The sequence below is a fragment of the Bison bison genome, unplaced genomic scaffold (assembly GCF_000754665.1).
Source record: "Bison bison bison isolate TAMUID 2011002044 unplaced genomic scaffold, Bison_UMD1.0 scf7180017864057, whole genome shotgun sequence".
NCBI lineage: Eukaryota > Metazoa > Chordata > Mammalia > Artiodactyla > Bovidae > Bison > Bison bison.
This window is the reverse complement of record NW_011494629.1, coordinates 3,783,003-3,806,078: the sequence shown is the minus strand read 5'-3', so window position 1 is coordinate 3,806,078 and position 23,076 is coordinate 3,783,003. Positions and strand designations below refer to the sequence as shown.

The following is a 23,076-nucleotide window of genomic DNA, read 5'->3' as shown; positions in this document are numbered from 1 at the left end:
AGACATTACTTTGCCAACAAAGGTCCGTCTAGTCAAGGCTATGGTTTTTCCAGTGGTCATGTATGGATGTGAGAGTTGGACTATACAGAAAGCTGAGTGCCAAAGAATTGATGCTTTTGAACTGTGGTGTTGGAGAAGACTCTTGAGAGTCCCTTGGACTGCAAGGAGATCCAACCAGTGCATCCTAAATGAGATCAGTCCTGGGTGTTCATTGGAAGGACTGATGTTGAAGCTGAAACTCCAATACTTTGGCCACCTGATGCAAAGAGCTGACTCATTTGAAAAGACCCTGATGCTGGGAAAGATTGAGGGCAGGAGGAGAAGGGGACGACAGAGGATGAGATGGCTGGATGGCATCACCAACTTGATGGACATAGGTTTGGGTGAATTCTGGGAGTTGGTGATAGACAGGGAAGCCTGGCGTGCTCTGGTTTAAGGGGTCGCAGAGAGTCGGACAAGACTGAGCGACTGAACTGAACTGAACTGAGGGAAACAGAGACTCTTGGAAGGCACAAAGAAAACCTTGTGGCAACAGGACTCAGGGGAAGGGAGCAGTGACCCAACAAGAGACTGAGCCAGATTTGCCTGTGTGTGTGTGGGAGTCTCCTGCAGAGGTGTAGGTTGATAGTAGCCTGCCACAGGGTCAAGGGCACTGGCAGCAGCAGTCCTGCTAGGTATGGTGTGGTGGCATAAGTCCTCTTGGAGGAGGTTGACATTAGCACTACCACAGAAAATGCAGACGCCAGGATGGGTCCATCTCAGGGCAAACTACAGGGAGGGAGCTCAACCCCACTCATGAACAGAAAATTGGATTAAAGATTTACTGGGCAGGATTCTGCCCACCAGAGCAAGACCCAGTTATCCTCACAGCTATTCCCTTCCATCAGAAGCTTGCACAGGCCTCTTATCCTCATCCATCAGAGGGTAGACAGAAGCAGCAAGAACTGCAATACCATGACCTCCAGAATGAAAACTACAATCACAGAAAGCTAACCAAATGATAACATCAATTACAGCCTTGTAACTCAATGTAACTCAATGAAACTATGAGCCGTGCCATTCAGGGACACCCAAGACAGATGGGTCATGGTGGAGAGTTCTGAGAAAATGAGGTCCACTGGAGAAGGGAATGTCAAACTACTTCATTTTTCTTGCTTTGAGAATACCATGAACACTATGAAATGGCAAAAAGACATAAAACTGGAAGATAATCCCCCAGGTTGGTAGATGTCCAATATACTACTAGAGAAGAGTGAAGAAACGGCTCCAGAAAGAATAAAGAGGCTGAGCCAAAGTGGAAAAAATGCTCAGTTGTGGATGTATCTGGTGATGAAAGTAAAGTCCAATGCTGTTAAGCACAATATTGCAGAAGAACCTGAATGTTAGGTCCATGAATCAAGGTAAAGTGGATGTGGTCAAACAGGAGATGGCAAGAGTGAACATCAACATTTTAGGAAGGAAATGCTGCTGCTAAGTCGCTTCAGTCGTGTCCAACTCTGTGCGACCCCAGAGATGGCAGCCCACCAGGCTCCCCCGTCCCTGGGATTCTCCAGGCAAGAACACTAGAGGGGTTGCCATTTCCTTCTCCAATGCATGAAAGTGAAAAGTGAAAGTGAAGTCACTCAGTCCTGTCCAACTCTTAGTGACCCCATGGACTACAGCCTACCAGGCTCCTCCATCCATGGGATTTTCCAGGCAAGAGTACTGGAGTGGGTTGCTACTGCCTTCTCCCTAGGAAGGGAATGGGTGAACTTAATTTAGATGACAATTAAATCTACTATTGTGGACATAATCCCTTAGAAGGAATGGAGCAGCACTCATAGTCAACAAGAGAGTCTGAAATGCAGTACTTGGGTGCAATCCCTAAGATGACAGAATGATCTAGGTTCAATTCCAAGGCAAACCATTCAACATCACAGTAATATAAGCCTATGCCCCCAAAAATAATGCCAAAGAAGTTGAAGCCAAACAGTTCTTTGAAGATCTACAAGACATTTTAGAACCAACACCAAAAAGAGATGTCTTTTTCATCACAGGGGATTGGAATGCAAAAGTAGGAAGTCAAGAAACACCTGGAGTAACAGGCAAGTTTGGCCTTGGAGTACAGAATGAAGCAGGACAAAGACTAACAAAAGTTTTGCCAAGATAACTCACTGATCATAGCAAACACCCTCTTCTAACAACACAAGAGACGGCTCTACATATGGACATCAATGGATGGTCAATACCTAAATCAGATTCATTATATTCCCTGCAGCCAAAGATGGAGCTCTACATAGTCAAGAAAAACAAGACCGGGAGCTGACTGTGGCTCAGGTCATGAGCTCGTTATTGTAAAATTCAGACTTAAATTAAAGGGAGTAGGGAAAAACACTAGGCCATTCAGGTATGAACTAAATGAAATCCCTTGATTATACAGTGGAAATGAGAAATAGATTCAAGGGATTAGATCTGATGGACAAAGTGCCATGGACAAACTATGGATGGAGGTTCATAACGTTGTATAGGAAGTGGTGAACAAAACCATTCTAAAGAAAAGAAATGCAAGAGGGCAAAATGGTTGTCTGAGGAGGCCTTACAAATAGCTGAGAAAAGAAGAGAAGCAAAAAGTAAAGGAGAAAGGGAAAGATATACCCAAGTGAATGCAAAGTTCAAAGAATAGCAAGGAGAGATAAGAAAGCCTTCTTAAGTGAACAATGCAAAGAAATAGAGGGAAACAATAAAATGGAAAAGACTAGCAACTTCTTCAAGAAAATTAGAGATACTGAGGGAACATTTCATGCAAAGATGGGCACAATAAGGGACAGAAACAAGTATCTAAGAGAAGCAGAAGAGATTAAGAAGAGATATCAAGAACAAAGAAGAACTATACAAAAAAGATCTTAATGATCCAGATAACCATGAAGGTGTCCTCACAAACCTAGAGCCAAACATCCTGGAGTTGAAGTCAAGTGGACCTTAGGAAGCATTACTACAAAAAAAAACTAGTGGCGATGATATTATTTCAGCTGAGATATTTAAAATCCTAAAAGATGATGCAGTTAAAGTGCTACACTCAATATGCCATCAAATTTGGAAAAGTCAGCAGTGGCCACAGGACTGGAAAAGGTCAGTTTTCATTCCAATCCCAAAGAAGAGCAATGCCAAAGAATATTCAAACTACTGTACAATTGCCCTCATCTCACATGCTACCAAGGTCATGCTCAACATCTTTCAAGCTAGGCTTCAACAATATGTGAACTGAGAACTCCCAGATGTACAAGCTGGATTTAGAAAAGGCAGAGGAACCAGAAACCAAACTGTCAACATCCACTAGATCAGAGAAAAAGCAAGAGAATTTCAGGAAAACATCTACTTCTGCTTCATTGACCATGCTAAAGCCTTTGACTGTGTGGATCACAACAAACTGTGGAAATTTCTTAAAGAGAGATGGGAATACCAGACCAACCTATCTGTCTCCTGAGAAACCTGTATGCAGGTCAAGAGGCAACAGGTAGAACTGGGCATGGAACAATGGACTGATTCAAATTGGAAAAGGAGAATGTCAAGGCTGTATACTGTCACCCTGCTTATTTAACTTTTATGCAGAATACATCATGTAAAATGTCAGGCTGGATGACTCACAAGCTGGAATCAAGATGGCTGGGAGAAATATCAACAACATCAGATATGCAGATGATACCACCCTAATGGCAGAAAGCGAAGAGGTACTAAAGAGCCTCTTGATGAAAGTGAAAGAGGACAGTGAAAAAGCTGGCTTAAACTTAACATTAAAAAAAAAACTAAGATCACGGCATCTGGCCCCATCACTTTATGGCAAATAGACGGGGGAGAAAATGGAAATAGTGATGGACTTTATTTTCTTGGACTCCAAAATCACTGCAGACGGTTGATTGCAGCCAGGAAATTAAAAGATGCTTGCTCCTTGGAATAAAAGCTATGACAAACTTAGTGTATTAAAAAGCAGAGACATCAATTTGCCAACAAATGTCTGTATAGCCAAAGCTATGGTTTTTTCCAGTAGTCATATTTGGAAGTGAGAGTTGAACCATAAAGAGCACTGAGCACCAAAGAACTGATGCTTTCAAACTGTGGTGCTGGAGAAGACTCTTGAGAGTCCCTTGGAGAGTAAGGAGATCAAACCAGTCAACCCTAGAGGAAATCAACCCTGAATATTTATTGGAAGGACTGATGCTGAAGCTGAAGCTCCAATAATTTGGCCACCTGATGCAAAGAACCAACACATTGGAAAAGACTGTGATGCTGGGAAAGACCGAAGAAAGGAGGAGAAGGGGGCAAAAGAGGATGAGAATGTTGGATGACATCACTGACTCAATAGACAAGAGTTTGAGCCAAACTCCAGGAGATAGTAAAGCACAGGGGAGGCTGGCATGCTGCAGTTCATGGGCTCACAAACAGCCAGACACAACTTAGTGACTGAACAACATCACCAACAGTACATGGAAGCAACCTAGATATCCATCACCAGATGAATCAAGAAAGATGATGTGATATATACACAATGGAATATTAGTCAGCCTAAAGAGGAACAAATTTTATACAGTTGTAATGAGGTGAATGTGGAGAAGGCAATGGTACCCCACTCCAGGGATGGAGGAGCCTTGTAGGCTATAGTCCATGGGGTCGCTAAGAGTCGGACACGACTGAGCGACTTCACTTTCACTCTTCATATTCATGCACTGGAGAAGGAAATGGCAACCCACTCCAGTGTTCTTGCCTGGAGAATCCCAGGGACGGGGGAGCCTGGTGGGCTGCCGTCTATGGGGTCGCACAGAGTCAGACACGACTGAAGCAACTTAGCAGCAGCGGCAGCAGTGAGGTGAATGAACCTAGAGCCTGTTATACAGAATGAAATACATCTGAAACATAAAAACAAATAATGCATCTATATGGTTTCTAGAAAAATAGTACAGTTCTACTACACAGAAGTAAAGAACGGACTCATGGACACAATGGGGGAAGGAGAGAGAAGGTCGAAGTGAGGAAGTAGAATCGCCATCTGTACACTATCATGTGTAAAATATATAGCTAGTGTGAAGCTTCTATTTAACACAGGGAGCCCAGCCTGGCACTCTGTGACAAACTAGAGATGTGAGATGGGAGTGAGGAGGGAGGCTCAAGAGGCAGAGGATATATATATATAAAATTATGGCTGATTCATGTTGTTGTACAGCAGAAATCAACACTACACTGTAAACCAAGTTGCTGTTGAGTTGTTCAGTTGCTAAGTTGTGTCCAACTCTTTGCGACCTCATGGACTGTAGAATGTCAGACTCCTCTGTCCTCCACTATCTTCCAGAGTTTGTTCAAATTCATGTCCATTGAGTCGGGGATGCTGTCTCATCTCCAACCATCTCATCCTCTGATGCCTCCTTCTCCTCTTCCCTTCAGTCATTTCTAGCACTGAGCACCAAAGAACTGATGCTTTCAAACTTTAGTGCTGGAGAAGATTTTTCCAACGAGTTGGCTCTTCACATCAGGTGGCCAAATTATTGGAGCTTCAGCAACAGTACTTCCAATGAATATTCAGAGTTGATTTCCTTTAGGACTGACTAATTTGATCTCCTTGCACTCCAAGAGACTCTCAAGAGTCTTCTCCAGCACCACAAGCCTAAATCAATTCTCTCAGTGCTCAGCCTTCTATACAGCCCAACTCTCACATTTATACATGACTACTGGAAAAACCATAGCTTTGAGTATACAGACCTTTTCTGGCAAACTGATGTCTCTGCTTTTTAATATGCTGTCTAGGTTTGTCATAGGTTTCTTTTCAAGGAGCAAGCATCTTTTAATTTCATGGCTGCAGTCAGCATCTGCAGTGATTTTTGGAGCCCAAGAAAAGAAAATCTGTCACTGCTTCCACTGTTTCCCCTTCCATTTGCCATAAAGTGATGGGACTGGAGGCTATGATCTTAGTTTTTTGAATGTTGAGTTTCAAGCCAGCTTTTTCACCCTCCACTTTCACCCTTATCATGAGTCTCTTTAGTTCCTCTTCACGTTCTACCATTAGAGTGGTATTGTCTGCATATCTGAGGTTGTTGATATTTCTGGCAATGTTGATTGCCGCTTGGGATTCACCCAGCCTGGAGTTCTTAATGGCTTGGATAACCACGATGGTGTGGTCATTAACCTAGAGCAGGACATCCTGGACTATGAAGTCAAGTGGGCCTTTGGAAGCATTACTACAAACAAAGCTAGTGGAGGTGACAGAATTCCAGCTGAACTATTTCAAATCCTAAAAAATGATGCTGTTAAAGTACTGCACCTAGTATATCAGCAAATTTGGAAATCTCAGCAGTGGCCATAGGACTGGAAAAGGTGTTGTCATTCCAATCCCAAAGAGCAGTGCCAAAGAATGTTCAAACTAACATATAGCTGCACTCATTTCACATGGTAACAAGGTCATGTTCAAAATCCTTCAAGCTAGGCTTAAGCAAGATGTGATGCTAAATCCAGCCTGTACATCTGTATTTTCTCAGTTCACGTATTGCTGAAGCCTAGCTTGGAGAATAACCGCTTTACAATATAGTGTTGGCTTCTGCCATACAACAACATGAAAGCAGCTGTATGTATACATATGTCCTCGCCCTCTTGAACCTCCCCTCCACGCCCCCACCCCATCCAACCTCTCTAGGTTATCACAGACTACTGCATTGAGCTCCCAATGTTATACAGCAACTTCCCATTAGCTTTCTATTTTACATATGGTGATGTATGTTTCAACGCTATTCTCTCGATTTGTCCCTTCCTCCCCTTCCCTCACTGTGTCCTAAATCTGTTCTCTAAGTCTACATTTCAATTCCTGCCTCACAAATAGGTTCATCAGTAGCAGTTTTCTAGATTTCATATATATGTGTTAAGGTATATTTTTTACTTTCTCACTTATTTCACTCTGTATAACAAGCTCCAGGTCCATCCACCTCACAAGAACTGACTTAAATGTGTTCCTTTTTATGGCTGAGTAGTATCCCATTGTATATATGTATCACAACTTCTTTCTGCATTCATTTGTCAGTGGACATTTAGGCTGCTTCAGCGTCCTAGCTATTGTAAATAGTGCTGCATTGAACACTGGGATGGGCAGAAGACCTAAACAGACATTTCTCCAAAGAAGACATACAGATGGCCAATGACACCATGATAAGATGCTCAAGACAGCTCATTACTAGAGAAATGAAAATCAAAACTAAAATGAGTATCACTTCACACCAGTCAGAATGGCCATCATCGAAAAATCCCCAAACAATAAATGCAGGAGAGGGTGTGGAGAAAAAGTAACCCTCTTGCACTGCTGGTGGGAATGCAAACTGCTACAGCCACGATGGAGAACAGTATGGAGATTCCCTAAAAAAACTAGGAATAAAATTACCATATATCGGCTGCTGCTAAGTCACTTCAGTCATGTCCGACTCTTAGCGACCCCATGGGCTGCAGCCTACCAGGCTCCTCCGTCCATGGGATTTTCCAGGCAAGAGTACTGGAATGGGTTGCCATTGCCTTCTCCATCCATATATCTAGCAATCCCACTACTGGGCACATATCCTGAGAAAATCATAACTGAAAAAGACCTTTATTATATGGTTCTGAATATTCTTCCTTCTTAATCTCTTCTACTTCTGTTAGGTCCTTACTATACCTGTCCTTTATTATGCCCATTTTTGCATGAAATGTTCCCTTGATGGCTCCAATTTTCTTTAGAGACCTCTAGTCTTCCCCATTTTATTGTTTTTCTCTATTTCTTTGCATTGTTCATTTAAGAAGATGTCCTTATCTCTCCTTGCTATTCTCTGGAACTGTAAATTCAGCTGGGTATATCTTTCCCTTTTTCCCTTGCCTTTTGCTTCTCTTTCCTCAGCTATTTGTAAAGCCTCCTCAAATACCACTTTGCCTTCTTATATTTTTTTCTTTGGGATAGTTTTGGTCACTGTAACACTGTACAATTTTATGAACCTCTGTCCACAGTTCTTCAGGTATTCTGTCTACCAAATCTAATCCCCTGAATCTATTCATCACCTCCATTGTACAATCATAAGGAATTTGATTTAGGTCATACCTGAATGGCCTAGTGGTTTTCTCTAATTCCTTCAATTTGAGCCTGAACTTTGCAATAAGGAACTGATGATCTGAGCCACAGTCAGCTCCAGGTCTTATTTTAACTGACTGTATAGAGCTTCTCCATCTTTTGCTGCAAAGGACATAATCAATCTGAAATCGGTACTGACCATCTGATGATGTCCATGTGTAGAGTCATCTCTTGCTCTTCCCCAGTAGCATACTGGACACCTTCTGACCTGGGAGGCTCATTTTTGGTGTTGTATCTTTTTGCCTTTTCATACTTTCCATGGGTTCTCCAGGCAAGAATACTGGTGGGCATTGCCATTTCCTTTCCCAGTGGAACACATTTTGTCAGAACTCGTTAATATGACCTGTCCATCTTGGGCGGCCCTGCATGGCCACCCATAGCTTCAGTGAGGTATGCAAGCCCCTTCTCCATGATAAGGCTGTGATCTATGATGGGATTATTAAAGCAGTTATCCTCCAATTTAAAAATATGTTAAAAAATAAATAGGAAAAAACCCAATATGGTATTGGCACAAAAACAGACATACAGATTAATGAAACAGGATAGAAAACCCAGAAATAAACCCAAACACTTATGGTCAATTAATCTACAACAAAGGAGGCAAGATTACACAATGGAGAAAACAGAGTCTCTTCTTCAACCAGTGGTACTGGGAAAACTGAACAGCTACATGTAAAATAATGAACTAACTATATAGAAAAATAAATGGATTAAAGTCCTAAATGGAGCGCTGGATAATATAAAAATCCTAGAACAAAATACAGGCAGAACACTCTTTGACATAAGTCGCAGCAACATTTTTCTGGAACTATCTCCTGCAGTAATTTAAATAAAAACAAAAATAAACAAATGGGACCTAAATTGAATGGAATAGCTTCTGCACAGAAAAGGAAACCATAAAAAAATGGAAGACAACCTACAGATGGGGAGAAATATCTGCAAGTGATGCTACCAACAAGGGATTACTCTCTAAAATATACAAACAGCACATACAACTAAATAACAAAAGAAATCAAGTAACCCAATCAAAAACTGGGCAGAAGACTTAAATGGACCTTTCTCCAAAGAAGACACACAGATGGCTAACAGGCATATGAAAAGATGCTCAGTACCACTAATTATTAGAGAAATGCAAATCAAAAGTACAATGAGGTATTACCTCACACCAGTCAGAATGGCCATCATCAAAACATTTACCAGTAACAAATGCTGGAGAGTGTGTGGAGAAAAGAAAACCCTCCTACACAGCTGGTGGGAATGTAAATTGGTGCAGTCACTATGGAGAACATTATGGAAGGTCCTTAAAATAACTAAGAATTGAGTTACCATATGATTCAGTGATCCCACTCCTAAGTATCTATCTGGAGAAAACCATACTTTGAAAATACCTGCACCCCAATATTTACCACAGCACTATTTATAATAACTATTCAATATCACGGTAATCCAAGTCTATGCCCCGACCAATAACACTGAAGAGGCTGAAGTTGAACAGTTCTTTGAAGACCTACAAGACATTTTAGAACTAACACCCAAAAAAGATGTCCTTTTCATTATAAGGGACTGGAATGCAAAAATAGGACGTCAAGAACCACCTGGAGTAAAAGGTGAATTTGGCCTTGGAGTACAGAATGAAGCAGGGCAAAGAGTTTCGAGTAACAGAGGTTTGCCAAGAGAACGCACTGGTCATAACACACACCCTCTTCCAACAACACAAGAGAAGACTCTACATGTGGACATCACCAGATGGCCAACACCGAAATCAGATTGATTATATTCTTTGCAGCCAAAGATGGAGAAGGTCTATACAGTCAGCAAAAACAAGACCGGGAGCTGACTATGGCTCAGATCATGAACTCCTTATTGCCAAATTCAGACTTAAATTGAAGAAACTAGGGAAAACCACTAGACCATTCAGGTATGACCTAAATCAAATCCCTTATGATTATACAGTGGAAGTGAGAAATAGATTTAAGGGGCTAGATCTGATAGACAGACTGCCTGATGAACTATGGACAGAGGTTCGTGACTTTGTACAAGAGACAGGGATCAAGACCACCCCCAGGAAAAAGAAATGCAAAAAAGCAAAATGGCTGTCTGAGGAGGCCTTACAAATACCTGTGAAAAGAAGAGAAGTAAAAAGCAAAGGAGAAAAGGAAAGATACACCCATTTGAATGCAGAGTTCCAAAGAAAAGCAAGGAGAGGTAAGAAAGCCTTCTTCAGCGATCAATGCAAAGAAATAGAGGAAAACAACAGAATGGGAAAGACTAGAGATCTCTTCAAGAAAATTAGAGATACCAAGGGAATATTTCATGCAAACATGGGCTCAATAAAGCACAGAAATGGTAAGGACCTAACAGAAGGAGAAGATATTAAGAAGAGGTGGCAAGAATACACAGAAGAACTGTACAAAAAAGATCTTCACGACCCAGATAACCACGATGGCGTGATCACTCACCTAGAGCCAGACATCCTGGAATGTGAAGTCAAGTGGCCTTAGGACGCATCACTACAAACAAAGCTAGTGGAGGTGATGGAATTCCAGTTGAGCTCTTTCATATCCTAAAAGATGATGTTGTGAAAGTGATGCACTCAATATGCCAGCAAATTTGGAAAACTCAGCAGTGGCCACAGGACTGGAAAAGGTCAGTTTTTATTCCAATCCCAAAGAAAGGCAATGCCAAAGAATGCTCAAACTACTGCACAATTGCACTCATCTCACACACTAGTAAAGTGATTCTCAAAATTCTCCAAGCCAGGCTTCAGGAGTACGTGAACCATGAACTTCCAGATGTTCAAGCTGGTTTTAGAAAAGTCAGAGGAACCAGAGATCAAATTGCCAACATTTTAGATCATCGAGAAAGCAAGAGAGTTCCAGAAAACATCTATTTCTGCTTTATGGACTATGCCAAAGCCTTTGACTGTGTGGATCACAATAAACTGTGGAAAATTCTGAAAGAGATGGGAATACCAGACCCCCTGCCCTGCCTCTTGAGAAACCTATATGCAGGTCAGGAAGCAACAGTTAGAACTGGACATGAACCAGTCAATAACCTCAGATATGCAGATGACCACCCTTATGGCAGAAAGTAAAAAAGAACTAAAGAGCCCCTTGATGAAAGTGAAAGAGAAGAGTGAAAAAGTTGGCTTAAAAGTCAACATTCAGAAAACTAAGATCATGGCATCTGGTCCCGTCACTTCATGGCAAATAGATGGGGAAACAGTGGAAACAGTGTCAGACTTTATTTTTGGGGGCTTCAAAATCACTGCAGATGGTGATTGCAGCTACGAAATTAAAAGACACTTACTCCTTGGAAGGGAAGTTATGACCAACCTAGACAGCATATGAAAAAGCAGAGACATTACTTTGTCAACAAAGGTCTGTCTAGTTAAGGCTATGGTTTTTCCAGTAGTCATGTATGGATGTGAGAGTTGAACTATAAAAAAAGCAGAGCACTGAAGAATTGATGCTTTTTAATTGTGGTGTTGGAGAAGACCCTTGAGAGTCCCTTGGATTGCAAGGAGATCCAACCAGTCCATCCTAAAGGAGATCAGTCCTGGCTGTTCATTGGAAGGACTGATGTTGAAGCTCAAGCTCCAGTACTTTGGCCACTTGATGTGAAGAGCTGACTCATTTGAAAAGACCCTGATGCTGGGAAAGATTGAGGGCAGGAGGAGAAGGGGACGACAGAGGATGAGATGGTTGGATGGCATCACCAACTCAATGGACATGAGTTTGAGTAAACTCCAGGAGTTGGTGATGGACAGGGAGGCCTGGCATACTGTGGTTCATGGGGTCGCAAAGAGTCAGATATGACTGAGTGACTAAACCGAACTGAATGGATTTATAATAGCCAAGACACGAAACAACTTAAATGTTCTTCCACAGTAAAATAGATAAAGAAGATATACATATACACAAAAGCAGACATACATACATACATACAATGGAATACTGTTCAGCCACAAAAAAGAAATTATGCCATTTGCAAAACATGGATGAATCCAGAGATTATCATATTAAGTGAAGTAAGGCATAAAGAGAATGGAACAAATACAGGATATCATTTATATGTAGAATCTAAAAAGATACCAATGAACTTATTTGCAAAAGAGAAATAAACTCAAAGACATAGAAAACAACTTATGGTTACCAAACAGAAAAAGGATAGAGGGATAAAATAGGAGTTTGGGATTAACATATGGACATCACTATATATAAAATAGATAACCAACAAGGACTGACTGTATAGCATAGGAAACTATACTCATTATTTTGTATTAACCTTTAATGGGAAAGAATCTCAAAAAGAATATATACACTGTATATATATACACATGTGTGTGTGTTTGTGTACAAATATATGTGTGTATATTTGTATAACTGAATCATTTTGCTATATGCCTGAAATTAACACAACATTGTAAATCAACTATATTTCAATAAATATTTTTCAAATGCCCAAACAATTCACCACAGTTAAAAAATAAAAATAAAAAGCATGAGCAGAGAAAAAATACAAAAAACTAGGAAAATTGTACAATTTATATTGCCAAAAAATGGCTATAAAGCTATGCTGGATATAGTAATTAAAAATTAGCACATGAACAGGAAAATGTTTAAGAAATAAACAGTTCAATAAAAAAGAAATATAGATGAATTACAAACAAAAAAGATGTTCTACCTCACTTATGAGAAGAAAGCTTGTAAAACTAAATTTTAGTTATCATTTTTTAATCACATTTGTAGAAATGCAAAAAGTTTGATGACATACTCTATTTGTAAGGTTGTAGAGAAGAAACACACACTCTTAGACTGCTGGCTCTTACCTAAGGTACCTCCAGAATCCCACTACTTCTTGTAAGTAACTCTCTCACGATCATCATCCCTGCTAGGATTACAGAAATAGCTTCCTATATTGTTCCTGCTTTCACTACTACACCACTAGAGCTTATCTTCAAAACACAGACTTTTCTTTTAAACTGTAAAAACTGTAAGTCAGAACTATGATTTTGACTCAAAAGAATAAAAATGAAAACCTTGGGACTTTCCTGGAGACTCAGTGGTTAAGATTTCACCTTTCAACGCAGGGGGTGTGGGTTCCATCTTTGGTCAGGGAGCAAAGACCCCACATGCCTCATGGCTAAAAACCCAAAACACAAAACAGGAGCAATACTGTAAGGAATTTAATAAAGACTTGAAAAAAGTGGTCCACATCAAAAAAAAAAAAAACCTTAAAAAAAAATGAAAACCCTCTGAATCCCCCAGTGAGAGAGATAATGTGCTCATGAATTGGAAGACTCATTTTGAAGAAGATGCCAATTCTCCTCAAATTGAGGTATATTACAGATTCTATATAGTGCAGTCAAAATCAAAATCTCAGCAGGTTTTCCTGAGATCAACAAGCTGATTTTCAAAACTTTCTATAGAGAAGCAAAGAACTTTGAATCTCCAAAACACTCTTTAAAAAAGTAGGAAGACACATGTTATTTATTTCAACAGTTACTGTAAAGAGACACTCATCAAGAAAATGTGGTATTAGCAAAAGGATTTAAGATCATCAGAAATGAACAGAGTCCACAAAGATATAAAAAGTAGAATTGTGGTTCCCAAGTGGGAGCAGAGACAGGGGAGGGAAGGACTGGGAGTTTGGGATTAACAGATGCAAACTATTATATATATGATGGATAAACAACAAGGTCTTACTGTGTAGCACAGGGAACTATATTCTATATCCTGTGATAAACTATAATGGAACAGAATATAAAAAAGAATGTACTAAATATATATATATATATACACACACACATATATATATATTCAACTTAGTCAATTTGTCATGCAGCAGAAATCTGTAAATCAACTATACTTCAATAAAAATATTTAGAAAATAAAAAAAGAAGTAAACAGAATCCAGAAACAGATCCGTACGTAGGACGCTAGTTGATTTCCCTCAGAAATGCTAATGCAATTCAATGGAGAAAGCATACTCTTGTCAACAAAGGGTGCTGACAGGAACGTACCCAAAGGTAAAAATCACAAACAAGGCAAGTGTATGTTCTTCTACTCACAATATTTAGATTCCACTGCTAGCACAGAATACTAAGACTCTCAGACACAGAAATTCTTAGCTTTAGATTGGGCCTAATAGAACATACTTTGTCCTTTCCTGATTGGCAACAATTATACTGAATAAAATTTTAAAGCTGATCAAAAAGGATACTGCTGATAAAAGAAACAAATACTTAGAAATCCTAAGAGAATACTATAAACAAGCTTATATAAATACATTTAAATAAAAATGAACAATTTTCTATGAAAATGTAATGATGAAAGAAAAAAATACAAATCCACCATAGACTTATGACCAATAAATACTGAAAATCTTCATGCAAAAAGTCTTCATAAGGTCCTAAGTCATAGGTGAGCTTTACAAAACCTACACATAAACACAATTTTCTCATCTACAATATTATTAAAGGAGCAGGAAAATGTCCCATTTCCTTTCATGAGATTATGACCATGCCATGATACCATAATTGGACACAGAAACAAGAAAGTATATGTAGTTCAACTTGTGAATACAAAAATAAACATCCTAAATACAGTACTAGCAAAAACTCCTAGGAAAACATGTAAGAAGCAACTTACCAAACTTATTAGCGATTAAGGTCTACACGGATTTTAGTACGCTGTTGTTACTGCTGCTAAGTCGCTTCAGTCGTGTCCGACTCTGTGCGACCCCACAGACAGCAGCCCACCAGGCTCCCTCGTCCCTGGGATTCTCCAGGCAAAAACACGAGTGGGTTGCCATTTCCTTCTCCAATGCATGAAAGTGAAGTCGCTCAGTCGTGTCCGACTCTTAGCAACCCCATGGACTGCAGCCTACCAGGTTCCTCCAACCATGGGATGCTCCAGGCAAGAGTACTGGAGTGGGTTGCCATTGCCTTCTCCGTTTAGTACACTAGAAAATCTATTATATTGTTTACAGTATTTATAAAGGAAATAAGCTATAGTTTTTCTCCAATAGATAACAAAATGTGTGTGTGTGTGTGTGTGTGTGTGTGTTAGTTATTCAGTCGTATCCAACTCTTTGCAATCCCATGGACTGTAACCTGCCAGGATACTCTGTCCATGGAATTCTCCAGGGAACAATACTGGAGTGGGTAGCCATTCCCTTCTCCAGGGGATCTTCTCAACCCAGGGATCAAACCTGGGTCTCCTGCATTTCAGGCAGGTTCTTTAATCAACATAATTTAATATGCATTCATGACTAATGTAAAATCTTAGCAAACTGGTTCCTGGAAGTAACCTACTTACCCTGACAAAGGTTACCTATCAAAGGCTGACAGCAAACATCACAGTGAATAGTAAGACAGTGTATATATTATCCCTCAAGATTGACTTGATCTATTTCTAGTTTTCCTTTTCCATTAATATATGTATGCTTCTTAGACTTATAAATCCAATACAATGCAGAATGGAGAAAGAATAAAGAGCTCACCTGAATTATGTTCATTTTCTGCTTTTGGGAGAGTAGAGAATTGTGGTTCAGCTGAGAGGACAGAAAGAAGATGGATGTCATGAGATTTAACCTGTTGTATAGCTCCCAGATTCACCTCCCCAAATCTCAGCACCCCAGTTGGGGATCATCTTCCTTATTTTCCTCATCTTCCTCTGGGCCTTGAAAAGGCATGAGAGGGATCATGTACAGGTGGCACCACCTCTCTTTGTGTGACTCTGAGATGACCATGAGGATTACATCTGTGGTTTTTTACCAAGTGAATGTAAACTTTTCTCAACTGTTTAAAAATAATACATGTGTCCTTCTAACACAAATAAATAAAAACAAGAGATTTAGTTTAATCAAATACACCAAAGAATAAGACACTATTCTTTCATTAAAACTAACTTAGCAGAAAAATACTCAGTATGAATCATTTATCTATTTTTCTTACTATTAATACTATTATTTACCCCCTGGTATAAACAATCCACAGAAAGCCTAGATAGGATGCTATAAGGCAATAATTTTAAATTGTTTTAGCTGTGATGTATTTGTTAAAAGGCCTTTTTGATAAGATGCTTTTGGTGACTAACCTATGACAGCATCGAGTGCACTGTTCTCCTAATTCTGTCACAAACTGAGTTTCCCTGGACAAATTACTGAACCTTTCAGGTTCAATGTCTTTAAAGTTTTCAAGAGAGTTAAAATAGACGATCTTGGAAAGCCCTTCACATATTATCATCCTGGGATCCTGTGAGGTCAGGATGTCACAAGTGTCACATGTGATGGACACATCTGACAGCAGCACAGCATCTGTAATAAATGGGGCCATTCAAGGGGAGGAGAGACAGCATTTCCTCCCTCTGCTGGTTATTTCTTACCCCTAGCCCTTGCCCTTACAAGCTATCCAACAAAATGTCTCTTCCTGAGTAGCCTGCCCCTGGACCACCTCAGCTCACTTTGCTCTTCTCAGCAATGGCCCAAACTCCCCAAGGTCAAGAGTTTGGTGGCTTCTGGAGGTGGCATCATCACCAAGACTGGCTCATTCTGAGCAGGGGGATTAAGAACAGCTTCTGATCTTGCAAATTTAGCATCTACTCCTTTCTAGGCCCAGTCTGTCTCTGCTAGGAGATTCTGGAGCGAGGTCTAAAGTCTTATGCATGCTCTCTTCCAGGTAAGACTGCCTTTTATAGAGACTCCCTGCTTCCAACCTCACAAGGATGGCTTTATTTCAAGGTAAGTGGGATGTGGATCTAAGAAACAAATTCATTTTAGGAGCAAACGCCTAATTCTTGGAATTTATTATAATACTACACGTAAAAGAGAGACTTCCTGACAATGCAGAAGAGGCCAGGGACCGCTGTCTGCCCCAAGTGACAGGAAGAGACAGTAGAATTCCCAGAACACATCTGACACATGGTAGGAGTCCATCTACATTCACGTTCCTTGTATTTCTGGAAACTGGGGGCAGGCCACTATATTAAGGGCTGTGAAGGCTACAATGATGGTTTTAGGCTGGTGTGATATTTAGATAAGCCTGAGGTTGTAAGTAAAGCACACCTACTGTCCAATCTGAATTCCCTCACCACTAACTTATGACCTGAGCACATCGTTCCACCACCCTGAGCCTCCCCTTTTGTTAAAGTGGTTGTGAGGTTACATAAAGCCGTCCAGTGAAAAAGAATAAAGTGTCTTCCAACTATAATAGCACTGGAACTTATTCAGTGCTCATTATCTGGCACTTGTGTAAATACTTTGCAAGGGATGACTTAGGTCTAAGTTTCAAAACAACGCCATGAAACAGTCATCATTAGTATCATTTTCATGAGAAACTGGACTCTTATCCAGGTTCCTTCTGTAACCCTGCTTCCAGGTGACAGACCTGGCATTTACCCAGGCTCTTCTGGCTCCGTAGCTAGGGTTCTCATTGCAGACCCATGGCCATCATCAGCGGTATAAATTCTCTCTCTCTCCTGTCGCCGACATGGGCTTTTCCCCCTGTTAGGCTGCAGGCGAGGCCAAATCCAAGGTCCCACACAACCAGGCCTAGACTGAACACCTGCTCTTAACCGGACCAACCCGACCTGCACCCTCGGAGCCCGAGGGCCCGGGTCACTCCTTACTGGCCTTCCCCAGGCTGAGGGCCCGCTCGAGCATGTACACCAGCGTTGGTGGGAGTGCGTGTCAAAGATTTTCCGCTCTCATCCCTAGGCACAAAGGCACCCCCTCCCAGCTGACCCCCCCGCCCCCTCGCACTCTCACCCCAGGTGCGCACCCTTCACTTTCCAAGCAGAACCCCACGTAACGACACCGCTCCCCTAGAGTTCAGAGACGAGTGAGGAGGCGGGGCTACGGCTGCACACGCGCTGAAGAAGCCCAGAATGCTCTTCCCAGAGTGCCGCGCGGTGAAACAGACGGATTCAAGACTACATTTCCCATAGACCTCCGCGTCCACAGTTGTGGTCTCTCTGGAGGCTTTTATGCATTTTAGAAAGCAGTAGAGCAGTGTCTTAAAAAGTAACCTGCCCAGAATCTCAAAGATCCTGAAGAGAACAGGTTAAATTTTAACTTAACTGCCAAATGCGACGGGTGGTCTTCTATTGGCTCCCGATTGAAATAGCAGTTTTTTCATAAAAGAGACAGTTTGGGAAACTTGAATATGTGTTCAGTTCAGTCTCTCAGTTGTGTCCTGACTCTTTGCGACCCCATGGACTGCAGCACGCCAGGCTTCCCTGTCCATCACCAACTCCAGGAGCTTGCTCAAACTCAAGTCCCTTGAATCAGTGATACCATCCAACCATCTCATCCTCTGTCCTCCCTTTCTCCTCCTGCCTTCAATCTTTCCCAGCACCAGGGTCTTTTCAAATGAGTCAGTTCTCTGCATCAGGTGGCCCAAGTATTGGAGCTTCAGCTTCAGCATAAGTCCTTCCAATGAATATTCAGGACTGATTTCCTTTATGATTGACTGGTTTTATCTCCTTGCAGTCCAAGGGACTCTCAAGAGTCTTCTTCAACACCTCAGTTCAAAATCATCAGTTCTTTGGTGCTCAGCTTTTTTATAATCCAACTCACATCCATACATGACTACTGGCAAAACCATAGCTTTAAGTATACCGACTTTTGTCAGTAAAGTAATGTCTCTGCTTTTTAATATGCTGTCTAGGTTGTTCATAGCTTTTCTTCCAAGGAGCAAGTATCTTTTAATATCATGGCTACAGTCACCATCTGCAGTGATTTTAGGGCCCAAGAAAATAAAGTCTCTTGCTGTTTCCATTGTTTCCCCATCCATGTGTCATGAAGTGATGGGATCTGATGCCAAGATCTTCATTTTTTGAGTGTTGACTTTTAACCCAGCTTTTTCACTCTCCTTTTTCACCTACATCAAGAGGCTCTTTAGTTCCTCTTCACTTTCTGCCAATAAGGGTGATGTCATCTATGTATTTGAGTTTATTGATATTTTCTTCCAGCAATCTTGATTCCAGCTTGTAATTCATCCAGCCCAGCATTTCACATGATGTGCTCTGCCTATAAGTTTAATAAGCAGGGCGACAGTGTACAACCTTGGCATACGTACTCCTTTCCCAATTTGGAACCAGTCTGTTGTCCCATGTCTGGTTCTAACTGTTGCTTGGAGTCCTGCTTTAATACCTAACATTTATTCCATCACTATGTTTTTCACATTTTTTTAATACAAAGAAAAGAATAGGCATTCTTTTTCCATCAATGCTCCCATTAAAACTCAAGGTTGCCAAAAGAAGTCAAGACACATTTTGGGAATAAGGCAAATAAGACATTTGAACATTGAGCACAGCGATACTATAAAAGAAAGTATTTGAGACAAACAGAATTTATCTCAGGAAAGGGAAAAGAGGAATTTAAAAAATGATTAATGTATGAAAATGCACACAATCCAAAATAAGAAAATGATTATCAAGAAAAGCACTGGCAGTTCCATGGTTAAGACTCTGAGCTTCCTTGGTTTGGTTCCCTGGTCAGGTAACTAAGCTCCCACAACAGTGCGGCAAAAACAAAAAACACGTATTTCTCAGAGATGACTCTGCTGCCACCTTAAGTAAACATCCTGGTTTGTTTTTAACCAAATTAGGTACATATGAGAATAATATTATAAGGACATCTTTTAACTAAATTACATATATTGTGCTTGTTAACATCTGCAATATGTTACTATATTAACTAAATAAGAACTAATGTATTAATATATATTAATATTAACTAGATTCTAGTTAATATTAATATAAATCACTAGTAAATATTTGGAGACGGCAATGGCACCCCACTCCAGTACTCTTGCCTGGAAAATCCCATGGATGGAGGAGTCTGGTAGGCTGCAGTCCATGAGGTCTCTAAGAGTGGGACATGACTAAGCAACTTCACTTTGACTTTTCACTTTCATGCATTGGAAAAGGAAATGGCAATCCACTCTGGTATTCTTGCCTGGAGAATCCCAGGGAGGGGGGAGCCTGGTGGGCTGCCGTCTGTGTGGTCGCATAGAGTCGAACATGACTGAAGTGACTTAGCAGTAGCAGTAACAATAAATATTTATATATTTAAAGTCAATATATTAACTATATGTAATTTAATTAATATTAATAAGGTCATATTAATTCACATCAAACATTTTTTCTATAACAATGATTTTTAAAGTTTGGTCCTATTCATAAGATGAAAAAAGGAATACAATCATCAAGTAGTTAGTGCAATTTACGTGAGCAGAGACATAAAGCGTCAGCAGCTTTCCTAGGAAATTCTCAGCCTGACCCGTGCCTGGAACACCCTGCCCCTGGTGCTCAGCCTCCTCAGTTCCCTGCTGCCAGGGTGGACAGGGCTCTGGGCCAGCAGAGAGGGCAGTGGGAGCATTTCAGCGGGTGCTAACGGGCTCTTCCCTTGCTCCCAGCCACCACCGCTGCCGCTCCATCTTGGCATCCTCTGGCCTCGCTATGCCTCGTTCAGGGAATCCACCGCAGTCCTGCGTCTGGGCGTGTTCTCCCGCCTTGCTTGGCTGGATCCGGAGGCGTCTCCCCGCCGGAGTGGATGTGCTAGTGCTCGACTGGGCGCGTCCTCACCTGCCCTGCAGGAGTCTGTGGGCGTGCTCCCACGCCTGGGTTTTGGTGTTGCAGAAACCAAGCACCACACTCGGAAGAGTTGGAGAACTCAAGTTTATTACGCCAGCGGGCCCAAAGGAGTTAACATTCTAAGCTCTGAGCCCAGAACAAAGGGGTTACAGAGTTTTTATAGAACGACTCTAGTGGGCAACACTAGCTGTTAATAGGCTGGTTTAAACTAAGGGGTTTTGCACGCTTGGAAACAGCAGTCAAGATGGGGAGGGGGATGCCTGACCTTTACATGGACAGGCATGATTAAGCAGATTTGCAGGGGCTGGGCAGTTGCAAAGAGCAGGACAAGGGTGAGTGAGATAAGCTCCAGTTCCTAGTATTGTAAGTCCCCCCTTTCTGAGACTATATGACCTACGGGATCCAGACTTTGCAAGGAGTAAGCTGAGTTAGAGAGGCAGAAGGAGCAGGAGGTTATGTAAAATTTTAACTTTTCCTCTTCACTGGGAGACAGGGTGGATTTCCCCGCAGCCGGGATCTAGGCACGTCTCCCGTGGAGATGAGCTCCTGCCACATCCCACACCCCACCCTCGACCCTCTTCCCTGGCTAGGCCCCAGGCCAGAGTGAAAGGAATTCAGGTTTACCTCAACTGGGTAAGGAGTCTTCTGTGTTGGTCAACTCCCAATGGTCATGGATATACCTCGTTAATCATATTGAATTTTCCATCTTTGCAAAAATGGACCCACTCAGTGTCATGTGGACTCTTTAGGAAAGACAAAAAAATGTGTTTTCCATAAACAATGCAGTTGGTTTGTTAATAATCAAATACCCTTCTTTTTCTTTAAATGCAGCTTTTAAGGTAAATACCATTGAACTTGTACTAGGAAAGCAAAATGTGACAGTTCAGTAGATGGTCATCCCGACTACATTTATTAGTGTTGTAATAAGCTTCGCAACTTGATATTTTATCATCCTTACATTCTGTGTTGAGCAGAGCTATTAAATAAGCCTGTTTTATTTTAAACACTTCAGTTGTCCCTGTTTATTTTTTAATGTAAGTATATTTTAATGTTTCTCTTTAAATTATAAGTCCTTGCCGGATAATGGAATTTCCCTCTACTCTCCATCCCATCGTCCGTATAAAACCAGTATTAACTGATGTTGACTTCTAGACTTTATGTTAGAGCTAACTGCGTTTTCCAAAAAGCATGATCACTACTTATTTACTACTTGTTTTTGCACAAAGTGTCTCCTGATCCAGTTATCTGGTCAGGTTGAAAGTGAAGTGGAAGTCTCCAGTTGTGTCCAACTCTTTGTGACCCCAATGGACTGTAGCCCACTAGATTTCTTTGTCCATGGAATTCTCCAGGCAAGAATACTGGGAGCCATTCCCTTCTCCAGGGTATCTTCCTGAAGCAGGAGTTGAACCTTGGTCTCCTTCATTGCAGGCAGATTCTTTACAGTTTAAGCCACCAGTGAAGCCCATCTAGTCAGGCTATGTAGAACTAAAGCATTCTTTTTCTTGGCTGCATTGTAGGGGTATATCATGTTTATTTAATCAGTCTCTTTGTGACTGATGTTCAGTTTGTTTCCAGTTTTCACTTTTATAAATAATATATAGCACACATCATTGCCCATACATTTTTTGTATGTTTATGATTATTTCTTTAACAGAAATGCCAAAATGATAGACTTGCCCAGTTAAAGTGTATACACATGGGAATTCCCTGGTGGTCCAGTGGTTAGGATTCTGTGCTTTCATTATCAAGGGCCTGATTCAGTCCCTGGGCAGGGGAATCAAGATCCTGAAAGCCAGATGGCATTAAAAAAAAAAGGTCATGTTTGTAAGGCAAGTGTGGAGAAAAGAGAGTGAGCCAGACAGTCAGGCAAGAAAAGGAAATTTATTAAAGGGAAACCAAGAAAGTGACTGGCCCTTGAGAAGAACCAGTGTCCTCTCTTCCTGACGGGGTCCTTCTTATACCTTGCCAATGAAAAATTCTCTGAGCAGGTGGTTAATTTTTAGCCTGCAGCTAGGGTCTTGTGGTCACGTAACCTGAGGTCTGGAATCTGAGAAAGTCGGCACTAGTGGGAAAACAGAATGTCTGCTTGAGCAATGCGATCAGTCTCAAGGGTCAATGTGACTTCATTCTTTGTGAGGTCAACATAATGAGCCATTTTAACCATGAGCCTGCATGTAGGCCCTGTCAATGTTAAATATTTAACAGACGCTAACAGTGAACACTGTTCGCTGATGGACAGGGAGGCCTGGCGTGCTGCAATTCATGGGGTCTCGAAGAGTTAGACACGACTGAGCGACTGAACTGAACTGAACTGAACTGAATAAATTGTCCTCAGAAAAACTGTATCAGTTTATGTTGTTTTCTCACATC

At 41.2% G+C, this 23,076-nt stretch overlaps 1 long non-coding RNA gene across 1 annotated transcript in view; it reads right to left on the bottom strand.

The window, feature by feature from the left end:
- LOC104985709 overlaps nt 1–17,968 on the bottom strand; it is a 26,758-nt gene extending 8,790 nt beyond the window's left edge. Inside the window, exons 1-2 of the long non-coding RNA XR_824962.1 lie at nt 17,876–17,968; nt 15,611–15,661 (exon numbers count right to left, since the gene is read on the bottom strand). This is a non-coding gene — a long non-coding RNA (uncharacterized LOC104985709). The remainder of the gene's footprint in view (nt 1–15,610; nt 15,662–17,875) is intronic.
- Nucleotides 17,969–23,076: the final 5,108 nt, after the last annotated feature.